The sequence below is a fragment of the Balaenoptera ricei genome, chromosome 21 (assembly GCF_028023285.1).
Source record: "Balaenoptera ricei isolate mBalRic1 chromosome 21, mBalRic1.hap2, whole genome shotgun sequence".
Lineage (NCBI taxonomy): Eukaryota > Metazoa > Chordata > Mammalia > Artiodactyla > Balaenopteridae > Balaenoptera > Balaenoptera ricei.
Window position 1 is genome coordinate 30,747,052 of NC_082659.1, and position 12,332 is coordinate 30,759,383.

Consider the following 12,332-nt stretch of genomic DNA (forward strand, 5'->3'; position numbering starts at 1 on the left):
TCAGCTGTATGTATACATATATTCCCATATCCCCTCCCTCTTGCGTCGCCCTCCCACCCTCCCTATCCCACTCCTCTAGGTGGTCACAAGGCACCGAGCTGATCTCCCTGTGCAAAACTAAAAATAGAACTACCATATGACCCAGCAATCCCACTACTGAGCATATATCCTGAGAAAACCATAATTCAAAAAGAGACATGTATAACAATGTTCATTGCAGCACTATTTACTTATTTATTTTTAAAAGTTTTGCTAATTTGCTAGGCTGTAAAAGGCACTCAGGTTGCTATAGAGCATTCATTTGATGAAATGATTGACTTCAGTCATTTGTGTAACTTGTATAACTTCTACCCTGGTATTTCTCTAGCCTTCTGGATGATTGGGTTTGTGTCGTCCACTTCTGGCAAGCTGGTGGGGAAGAAAGAGGGAGCTAAATACTTCCTATGTCTTTAGCATTGGCAGAGCAGCTCCTAGCTCTTCCAGGATGTTGATAAACCATCACATTGTAATTGGAACATGCCTTGACCTTGACCTTGACCTTAAAAAAGACCTGTTGGGTCCACATGCCTTAGCATCTGCCCACACAGTCAGTTGAGAGACTTACTCAAGCTGGACCAGACTCATTCCAAGAGGCTACTTTACCTTCACGTCTCTGGGGTTTCTGTCTAAGCCTCTGTCTTGACCTTGAAGAATGCTGGTTCCTTCTTTCTCTAATCCCACCCTTTTTTAGTGCTTTCCAAATTAGTGTAAACCATAAGGTCGTTTTGCATTAAGTGGTGGTTGAAAAAGGATAAATCTGAAGAGATTTTTTTTTAGCTGGAGTCTGAGATAAGCAGATTGTTTTTTGTTTTTTGGGGTTTTTTTGTTAGAATGATCACTCTGGCAGCTGCAGAGGATGGATTGCTATAGATTGAGGCAGAAACACCAGTTGGGAAGATGTTCTATTAATCCAAGTGAGAAATGATGAAAGCTGGAACTAAGACAGTGGCCGTGGAGACAGTGATGGGGGGATAGATATTAGATATTGGTGAGACTTGATGGATCATTTAAGGAGCTTTTTTGCAGCAAATAATAGGAAAATAAACAGCACAAACTAGCCTCAACAGTTGTATGCTAATGAGATATTAAATCCAGAAAGAAGGTAGACTTCAGGAGTTGCTTACAGTGATTCCTACTCTGTGTGTCCACTTTATTTTCTATGCTCACTTCTTTTTTAAATTTTTTTTAACATCTTTATTGGAATACAATTGCTTTACAATGGTGTGTCAGTTTCTGCTTTAGAGCAAAGTGAATCAGCTATACACATACACACATCCCCATATCTCCTCCCTGTTGTGTCTCCCTCCCAACCTCCCTATCCCACCCCTCTAGGTGGTCACAAATCACCGAGCTGATCTCCCTGTGCTATGCGGCTGCTTCCCACTAGTTATCTATTTTACATTTGGTAGTGTATATATGTCCATACCACTCTCTCACTTGGTTCCAGCTTACCCTTCCCACTCCCTGTATGCTCACTTCTTTGTGTTGATTTTATTCTCATGATGAGAGCAATATGGTTACAGCAATTCTAGACCTATTATCTATCCATGTATGAAATCATCCAGAGAGAGGATCATTTCCAGAAGCTTGCCCAGCAAACAGGAACAGACTTTCCTGAAAGCTCCTAATAAACATCTCCTTGATTCTCACATGATTGGGTCACGTGCCCATCCCTAAATCAACCACTGACAAGGGGGATAGGATTACTGTCAAACCAATTAGGATTTCCCTGAAGTTGATGGTGGGATTCACTTCCCAAGAAGCAAGTGGATTGTGTTGAGGGGAGAAGAGGGGAGAAAGCTGAACAAAATCAGAGTTTTCTAGGAATGGGGGAGGCAAAAGTGGGTGTGTAGTAAGCAGTCAACATTACTCAATACAGGTAGGAATTGTTTGGGTGTGGGGAAGTGGAGGGGGTGATCATTACGATTCTCAGGTTTACTGAACTGGGTGATAAGGTAGATTCACCAGGATCAGAAATGAAGCAGGATAAATGGGTTTGGGCAGAAGATCAGTGTTGAAGGGCATGAGGCATATCTATGTAAAGATGTCAAATAGACAGTTTGAAGCTAAGGAAAGGGTTTGGAGTAAAGATATATATTTGGAAGTTATTGGCACGTGGAAGTTACATGTCACACAAGTGTACAGTGAGGTCATTGTTGGACAAGATGACCCAAGGAAGTGAGTGAGGAGAGACAAAGAGAAGAATTTCTCCCTGGAAAGGCCAAAGTATAGGCTGGAATGAACTAAATGCATTTGCATATCAAAGAGGTGTTCTTGAATTTGGATAGCTGTGGCCATGAAAATTTCTACATAACCAAACGATTTCTAAGCTCCGTTGGACAGCTCCTTATTTTTAAAGCAACCTCCTCCGCTCAACAAAATTCACTAAAGAGTATGAAAAGGGCTTTGGCGTTCTTAGCAATGGGATTGGACCTAAAGTAATACATACTTCATAGATTGTCAAAGTGTTTGGAATCCTTTTATGACACAAATAATCAGCTATGGTTAATAGGCTACATGGTTTCTCTTGGAATGAAGAAATGTTTGATGATGGACTTCCCTGACAGTCCAGTGATTAGGACTCCGCACTTCCATTGCAGGGGCATGGGTTGATCCGTGATTGAGGAATTAAGATTCCTGCATGCCACGCAGTGTGAAAAAGAAAGAAGGAAAGAGAGAGAGAGAGGGAGAAAGAAAGAAAGAAAGAAAGAAAGAAAGAAAGAAAGAAAGAAAGAAAGAAAGAAAGAAAGAAACGAAGGAAGGAAGGAAGGAAGAAAGAGAGAAAGAAAGAAAGAAAAAGAAAGAAAGAAAGAAAGAGGAAAAGAAAGAAAGAGAAGAAAAGAAAGAAATGTTTGGTGAGACTGTTTTTGGTGACTTCCCTACTAGCTGTAATAAATTAAGCTTGACAATCTTATAGGAGGACCTTAGCAAAAGCTCAAAGAATATTAAGGTCAAATCTAACTGAAAGTATGGGGATCTCATTCTACCAAATGGAAAGTGAAAGAACAAACATGCAGGGGGAGAAAGCATCTGAGTTTGCTAGACTTCTGGGAGCTATGGGGACTTGCAAGCCTGGCCCTGCTGGCTGGCAGTCCCCCACCTGGCAGGCTTGCCCCATGGTGCTGGCATGGAGAGAACCTCCCTCCCAAGTGTGCAGGAGCAGACAGGAAGCAAAGCCCTTCCCCCCTGCAGGAGCTGACTAGCCTGAGAAGAGGGCAAGAGAGCTCAGCAGACAGTCCCAACCTCAGAGCTTTCTAGTCTCTTATTTAGAGGACGTTTCCCACATACATGAAAAGGACCTAATGGACAGTGTTTCCAAGCCAAAGAGAAAAAGTCGATCCAATGCTAGATAGAAGCAACCAAAGGGTCAGTTTTGACAGATGCCTTGGGAAATTCAGGACAAGTTTAAAGGTGAGGGCTGTCTACCTCCTTGGGGTGGAGGTGAGCTCCAGGCTTTTCCTTCTGGCTCTGGAATTCTGTCTTTCTATGGTTGACTGGCACTGAGCTGTAGAGCCAGAGAAATTGACCGGGATGCCCAAGGTCAAGTGAGATCAGCTGCTCCCTGGCCATGTGACCCTGGACTCCACTGCATTTCTTGGATTCACTTTCTCTATTTGGAAAAGATGTGACTCTCTGAGGGACAGTCAGTGCAGTGGTTAAGGGCAGAGTACCCCCATTTACAGCCTGGCTTAACCATCCCTGGGACTATGGGGCGAGTTAGGTTAACCTCCCCGCACTTTAGATTCCACACCTGGAGAAAGGATCCAAGGCCTCCCCGGTGCCCAGAATATTGCCTGGTCCATACTGAGTATCGTATACATATTGGCTACTTTTAGTCTAGCTCTCATTTTATGTAAATCTGTAATTCTAGGCCCAGCACTTACCATGCCTCTTTTACCCCATATCAAGATCCCTAGGAATTAAACATGTTTCCATAGTCTTGGATGTGTCTTCGCAAAATTCCATAGCCAGAAGTTAGTGTTGCTAAGTTGCCTTTTTATTACTTTTAAATACTTCTAAACCCTTTTAGGGAAAGTTGTTTGCAAAATAATGTAAAAAAATTGCAGTTAGGCTTTGCAATGTCTTATAAAACCATGCCCTCAAGGGTTTCTGTCTTCTGTATTAAATGGAGCTGTAAATAGAATTAATTACCTGAAAAGATGGATGAGAGTCCATTGGCTACTTGATGAGAGCTGTCACTCCTCCCGGCTCAGTAACCTTGGCTCCTCAAAGTGAGGTCCACTCTGAGTGCAGGGGGATGGGAGGGCGGAGGGAAAGGATGCTACTTAAATCTTTCCACTAGAAAGAAAAGTGGCATTTTAGGTTCTATCATTCATTCATTCATTCATCCCTCTTCCCCCTCATTTAATAATCCTTCAGTTATTCATTTAATAACCCTTGAGATTAGGAGTATGCATAAGAATTACTTGTGGTTACTTGTTAAGATATAGATTCCTAGTCTTTTCCTTCTGATTTAGTAGAGCTACACTGAGGCCAGCAATCTGCATTTTTAGACAGAACAGCAGAAGATCTGGGCTTCAACTTGGAAAACACTTCTTAACTATGAGGCACGGTGAAACCAACACTGGACAGACTTACAGGCAGTGTAGATAGAAGAAAATTTCATATTTTTCCAACTTGTTTTTTTTTAACATCTCAACATTTGTTCTATGACATTTATTTGGTGATAAATTTATTTGGAAACTTATTTAATTAATATTTCTATTAATAAATATTCCAAAAAATTTACCTAATAATACACTTCTACCATCTGAAGCTAACTTCGAGCTGTGAAGAAAGCTCAGCAAACAAGATTATAACATGCATTCTTCTGATTTGGAATTTAGATTTTGAATGCCAGTTTCAGAGGACTAGCATCTGATTTATCTTAGATTTGTACTTGCAACATGTAAGTATTTAATTTATAATTTTTAATTTTAATTTACCTTCGAGGATGCGGTGGAAGGCTGGGCCAATTAACATTTCACCAGTTATCTAATTAGTCCCCATGGAAACCTGAATTAATTGGCATTATAATTCCTAGTTATTGCAGTGATATTTTAATGTCCTTTTCAGATCGGTATGATGAGTGGTTGCCCAGCTCTTCTTCCCTTAATCCAATCTGGGTGGGACTATTGGATATAGGTAGGAAACAGTGCAAAAGAGGAAAGTCTGGGGCTTGGACCAGGCACTAGATATTGGTCAGTGTCGGAAGTCATGGCCAATGACCCAGAATGGTACTGCTATCCAGGTTGTCCAAAGCGTGGATGTCAGGACACTCCACAGAGCTCTCAGGAAAAGATGGCGGTAGTGGTTCAGTGTGGACTACTCTTTGGAAAAGTAGCCAGCAGTTAGTACTCGAAGAGGGCAGGATTCTCAGGAGAGATACTTGCAAGCGTTGCGCAGGTGTCAGGGTTCCATCACTTGGTCTGAATTCAAGGCAGAGCTCTGTCCTGCAGTGACCAGCAGGGGCTCACACGTGGATGGTATGCAGGCTATACCCTGCATGGAATATACAATGAAGGTTACATCATGTGTAGTGCATACAAGGAAGGCTATATCTTGTGTAGAGTATATACTGCAGCTAAAGGAACACAGGGGTGGGAAGAGAAGCTAGGGTTCCAAGTGGCAGATCTGTCCTTAGTAAACTTAATTTACTTATCTTCCATTCATTAAAAAGTATATATGTATACATTTAAAGTGGCTTCTATGCTCCAAGCCCTGCTTTAGCGAATAAAATAGGCAATTCCTGTCCTCATAAAGCTTCAAATAGTAGCAGAGGCCACAGACGATAAAAACATAAACCTAATAAACACATTACAAAATATAATGCAAACTGGACTTCCCTGGTGGCGCAGTGGTTAAGAAACTGCCTGCCAATGCAGGGGACACGGGTTCGAGCCCTGGTCTGGGAAGATCTTGCATGCCGCGGAGCAACTAAGCCCGTGAGCCACAATTACTGAGCCTGCACTCTAGAGCCTGCAAGCCACAACTACTGAGCCCATGTGTCACAACTACTGAAGTCCACGCACCTAGAGCCCGTGCTCCGCAACAAGAGAAGCCCGTGCACTGCAATGAAGTGTGGCCCCCGCTCACTGCAACTAGAGAAAGCCTGCATGCAGCAACAAAGACCCAACGCAGCCAAAAATAAATAAATAAATAAATAAATAAATAAATAAATAAATAAATAAATATAATAATAACTGATCAAAATATAATGCAAGCTATTGTTACCCCAAAACTGGGTTCGCCTCTTGGTACGTGTCGAGCCAAAAGACACAACCAACGCAAAGATTGGGAGACGGAGGGATTTTTTACTTGCAGCAAGTGAGGAGAACACTGGAGATCTTTCCCAAACCAGTGTCTCCCCAAACTGCAAAATTGGGGAAGTTCCAAGCTAAAGGTACATGCATATTCATGAAGGGCTTTGGGCTGTCAGTCATCAGGAGTCCAAGCTTTAGTTGACTGAGGTCAGGAGGGTCAGAAAAGGTCAACATCATCACCTCTTAGGTTTCAGTTGGTCTGGTAGTTGAGCACTTCAGGCCAATCCTTACCATTGAAACAGAACTGGGAGTCTTTACAACTGATGTATTATCTTTGCTATTGTTACTTCTCTTGCCTGATAATAGTCATTTGTCTCTGCATTCTTTGGTCCCCTTAAGGTCATTAGTTACTGAGACCTGTTCAAGGACAAGCACCGTTGCCAGGCTTAGATGACAAAATGGCTTAGGCCAAAAATGGCTTCTCTTCTGTCAAGAAAGCCATGCCTGGCCCTCTTTCTCCAGGGACCCCCTACCCTATCTGCTTACACTATTATTACAAATTACAAAATAAATACAAGAGTAAACCTAATAAAAACAAATATTATATTGTTTGTTATCAAGTGACAAGTCCTATAAGGAAGAAAAAATTGCAGTGAAGGGACTTTGGGAACGTAGGAGGCGGCTACATGGCAATTTTAAATATGGTGATCAGGACAACCTCAAGTTCACTGGGACGGTGACCTACGATTAAGAAACAAACTTTGGGCTTCCCTGGTGGCGCAGTGGTTGAGAATCTGCCTGCCAATGCAGGGGACACGGGTTCGAGCCCTGGTCTGGGAAGATCCCACATACCGCGGAGCAACTGGGCCCGTGAGCCACAACTACTGAGCCTGCGCGTCTGGAGCCTGTGCTCCGCAACAAGAGAGGCCGCTATAGTGAGATGCCCGCGCACCGCGATGAAGAGTGGCCCCTGCTCGCTGCAACTGGAGAAAGCCCTCGCACAGGAACGAGGACCCAACACAGCCATAAGTAAATAAATAAATAAATAATAATAATAATAATTTTAAAAAACCCAAAAAAACAAAACAAACAAACAAACAAACAAAAAAAAACTTTAAGGAAGTGAAGCTGTTAGGCACATATGAGAGGAGAAAATTCCAGGCAGAGGACCTGAACAGTGTGAAAGCCTTAAAACTAGAGGTTATTTGGAATATTGGAAGAATGGCAGGTGGCCAGAGTGGCTGGCGTGGAGTGATGGCAGAGACTAAGGGTCATGCGAGCCATGAAGGGCCTCCTAGACCATTGTAAGGGATTTGGCTCTTACTTGGTGGGAAATGGGTAACCATTGCAGGCTCTCGAACTCACTGAACCTGAACCTGAACTCACTGAACCTGAACTCACTTTTTTTTTTTTTTTTTTTTTTTTGGGCCATGGCTCTTGACTTGTGGGATCGCAGTTTCCCTAACAGGGATTGAGCCTGGCCCATGGCAGTGAAAGCCCATAATCCTAAACACTAGGCCACCAGGGAACTCCTGAACTCACTTTTTTAAAAATACTTTTTAAGATTGAAGTATAGTTATTGTACAATATTACATAAGTTACAGGTGTACAGTAGAGTGATTCATGATTTTTAAAGGTTATACTCCTTTTATAGTTATTATAAAATATTGGCTATATTCTCCATTTTGTATGATATATCCTTTATAGCTTATTTTATACCTAATAGTTTGCACCTCTTAATCCCCTACCCCTATATTGTCCCTCCCTTTTTCCCCCTCCCCACTGATAACCACTAGTTTGTTCTCTATATCTGTGAATCTGCTTCTTTTTTGTTATATTCACTAGTTTGTTTTATTTTTTTAGATTCCATGTAGAAGTGATATCATATAGTATTTGTCTGTCTCTGTCTGATTTATGTCACTTAGCATAATGCCCTCCAAGTCCATCCATGTTGCTGCAAATGGCAAAATTTCATTCTTTTTTATGGCTGAGTAGTATTCCTTGGAAGTTCTTGGTGCCCTTGAGAAGAACCATTTCTGGGGTGTGCTGGAGATAAACACCCAAGGGGAATGGCCTTCAGGGAGAACAGGAAGAGAGGGATATCTGACAGCAAGGTAAACAATTCTTTCTAGGAGTTTTACTGCAAAGGGGAGCATAACAATGGGTCAGAAAGTAGGGGAGAAAAGAGGGTCGAGAGAAAATATCTGGGGTGGATACACAACAGCATGTTTCCAGTGATGATGGAAATGTTCCAGTGGAGAAGAAATGAATGATTCAGGAGAAAGAGGGGAGAATTCCTAGAGCTGTGTCTTAGCTCTTTTGTCTTCTGTGGAAATGGGCTCAGAATCTTCCTGTCATTTTTGAGGGGCTGTTTAGAGAGTGAATGAGATACACCTCCCCCCCCCACCCCCCCCCGGCTTCAGAACATCCAGGACTCCCTCCAGGGCAGGAAGAGCCAGTTTCTTGGCACCTGCCAGGCACCGGGCACCGTACTTCGTAAACATTAACTTTACACTTCACAACAACCCAGAGCTTTATCTCTCATTTACAGAATGGAGAAGTTGCATGGCAGTGCCTCAGGGAGGTTAGGAATTTATCATCGGCCGTAGCTCGCAGGACACAGAGCTAAAATGCAAATCCTTGTCTTTATTACAAAATCAGAAGTCTGGTCTCTCTCCCTGGCCAGCCTTCTCTTCTAGTTTTCTTTCCCTGCATCATTTTTCTCTCCTCTCATTCCCTCTGGGCTCTTCACTCTCTATGCCTTGTTGTCCAGACTATCTCCTCACTCCCAGCCACTTTCCCCTCATTCAAAATCAGCTCTGATAACATTAACACCTTATGGCAATTAAAACCGTAAGTTGCCCCCCAAGAAGTATTATTTCTCTTCTAAAAGGAACCCCCTCCCAAGACAGACCTCCCTTCCCTTCCCACAGTGAGTCTCTAATGGTAGACTTTCACATATGGCAATTGTTGGAGGACAGAAGAGAGACTTGTAAAAAGCTCCTGAAGCAGCACTATTCACAATAGCCAAGACATGGAGCTACCTCAATGTCCATTAACAGATGAATGGATAAAGAAGATGTGGTACATATATACAATGGAATATTACTCAGCCATAGAATAAAATAATGCCATTTGCAGCAACATGGATGGACCTAAAGATTATCATACTAAGTGAACCAAGTCAGAGAAAGACAAATACCATATGTTATTATTTATAAGTGGAATCTAAAAAAAAGATACAAATGAACTTATTTGCAAAAGAGAAATAGACTCACAGACAGAGAAGACAAACATGGTTACCAAAGGGGAAAGAAGAGGTTAATGGGTAAATTAGGAGTTGGGATTAACAGAGGCACACTAATATACATAAAATAGATAAATAACAAGGTCCTACTGTAAAACACAGGGAACTATATTCAATATCTTGTGATAATCTATAATGAAAAGAATCTGGAAAAATACATATATACATATACACATATACATACATATATATAACTGAATCATTTTGCTGTACTACTGAAACACTGTAAATCAGCTCTACTTCAATAAAAGAATTTTAATTAAAAAATTAAAAACTTAAATAAAATAGAAATAAAAGCTCTTGAAATCTAGCTGTGAAGGCCAGTCTCTATGCCCCTGAAAGACTTCTCTGTCCCTCCATGCTGTTCGTTTGGACTACTACTTACTCTTCAAGTCCTGAAAACTTTATGACCTCAACATCTGCCGGGTCCACACTAGCTGTTTTCCCTGTTTAAACTGACCAATGCTACTGTCCACCGCATTCTAAATACTCCTCTCTCTTGCCCTTTATTCTCTCCTGTTCTCCATTTCTTTTGCTCCCTTTGTTACACACACACACACGCACACCCTGCTCTCGCTTGGAACTTGGAGAAGGTTTGGGGAGGATGGAGTGACCTGCCACTGTTGCTAATAGGTCGCATCAGTATCTCGAAAGGCGCCCCATCCTTCTTCATTTTCTCATCATGTGGCGATCCATAGTCTTGCCTGACTGTAAACCTTTCTCAGAGGTTCCACACTTTTCGTTTCTCCTTATTGTTTCCTGGGCTGGGTCTGCTCCCTCCAAGATGCTCGGGACAGAAAGGGAGGAGCTGGTCCTAAATTCGCCAAGGTCGAGTGGCTCGTGCTCGCTGCTGTGTCGCCCCCGTGGCACGCGTGTTCACAGGTGTGTGTGAATGAGCGTGTGCGCACGTGCACCCACGAGCATCTATTTCTTAAATGTAAGAAGATCAGTAACAACTACTTTTCGGCACCCTCGGGGAATGGAACCTACCAGAGGAGGAACAAAGTGCAGAAGGATTTATTCGTCCCTATAAATTAATGTCATATGGAAAAACTCCTTTACGCTAATGACTCGCCGCAGCCGGCAAGTATTATGACCTCGTTTCCAGGAATGCTGCTCAACCCCAGTTCATGATGCTCACTCTGGATCCCAAAGCTTCATGCTCTGATGAAGGGCTTGTGGGACGTGTCTCTGACCTTACACAGCACAAGCAAATATCAATATGTTGTGGTTTGAAGGGCTAGAATGTTCCGCTTACCCAAAATGGAAATGACACCTCCCTGGTCTCATCACAATAGCTCCAGCTCCTGTGTGACGGACTACGTTGGGCTGGGTATTGAAAGTAGTGGCTGAAAGGAAAACACACTGTGTGTGTGTGTGTGTGTGTGTGTGTGTGTGTTTATAGGGGGCATATAAACCCACTCACTCCTGACCGTGAATTAGTGGATCAAATTAGTGTTAGGAACTTAGAAAATTCTGAGGGAATGGGGCCGAGAAGCATGTGGGATGCAAAATAATGGCATCACAAAGATGGTGACATCTTAGTCCCTGGCACCTGTGCGTAAGTTACCTTACCTGGCACTTTGCAGATGCCATTACTTAAGCACCTGGAGATGGGACAGTTATCCTGGATTTTTCAGGTGGGCCCAGTGAAATCATGCAAGTCTTAGAAGCAGAAGGGGAGGCAGAGAAGGAGAGGTGATGACGGCGGAAAGGTAAGAATGCTGGGACCAGAGAAGGACTCAACTGGCCATTGCAGGCTGTTGGACGGAGGGAGGAAGCCAGAGCCGCAGCACTTGGAGGAGGGTGGCGGGAGGCGTCTCCAGAGGCTGGAAAAGGCCGGAAACAGCTTCCCTCCCCCGCCCTCCCCCCGGGAGCCTCCAGAAAGGCACTCAGCCCTGCTGACATCCTGATTTTAGCCTAATGACACTTTCGTACAGGACTTTTAACCTACAGAATCGTAAGATAACAGCTTTGTGTTATTTTAAGGGACTAAGTTTGTGATGACTTGTTACACTAGCAATGGAAATTAATACGAAAGGAAAGTTTTGAAAGAGAAGAAAGAGTCCAGACATCTGGAGCATGGGAAAGAACCCCGGAGGGCGGGCTAGGTGGATGAATTGAGGGCTGGGAAGACAGGAGGTGGAGCTGGACTAAGAGACCCGGAAAATATGAGCCAGGGCAAGGGCAGTTGTAGCGTGAGGTCTCGGGTGCCCTTCTTGCGGGAGGAGGGAGGCGGGGCTCCGGAAGGGCTGGAGGAGGTGGGATGAGAAACACGTGACTAGGGCATGTCCACCTCCCCCCCACCCCCCACCCCCCCCTGCAGAGCACCGGGAGGGAGCCCGCAGCTGGCTGTGCCCCCGCTGCCCTGGCTCCTCTTCCAGATCATCATCTTCCTCTTCCTGTTCCAACGTTCAGTCTGGACCCAGCATCTGATGAGGGCTGTCAGATGTAGGCTGCAAAGGACTTTGTCTCAATCCTGACTCAACCATTCGGGATGATGAGATTCTGTGACACGTGATGCAGGTTTGTCAAATATAGCTTCACGGATGAAAATTGAGATGAAAAGAGGGTAGCAGGGTAGATAACTGTTTTCTGGAAGCAACCTGGATTTCACAACCTGGCTGGTTCAGAAAAAAAAATAAGTTTCAGTAACATATGGCATGGTTTTTGGGTTGCTGAAGCCAGAGGGTGGCAGGCATATAATTTCCAGTGACAAAGGA

General features: G+C 43.4%; 1 long non-coding RNA gene across 1 annotated transcript; it reads right to left on the reverse strand.

Moving 5' to 3' along the window:
* Positions 1-335: 335 nt before the first annotated feature.
* Positions 336-5,047, reverse strand: LOC132356557 (uncharacterized). The gene is made up of 3 exons (XR_009499915.1): positions 4,986-5,047; positions 4,192-4,338; positions 336-408 (listed from the first exon to the last, which is right to left on the reverse strand). It is a non-coding gene; the product is annotated as an uncharacterized LOC132356557 (long non-coding RNA).
* Between the last annotated feature and the right edge of the window lie 7,285 nt (positions 5,048-12,332).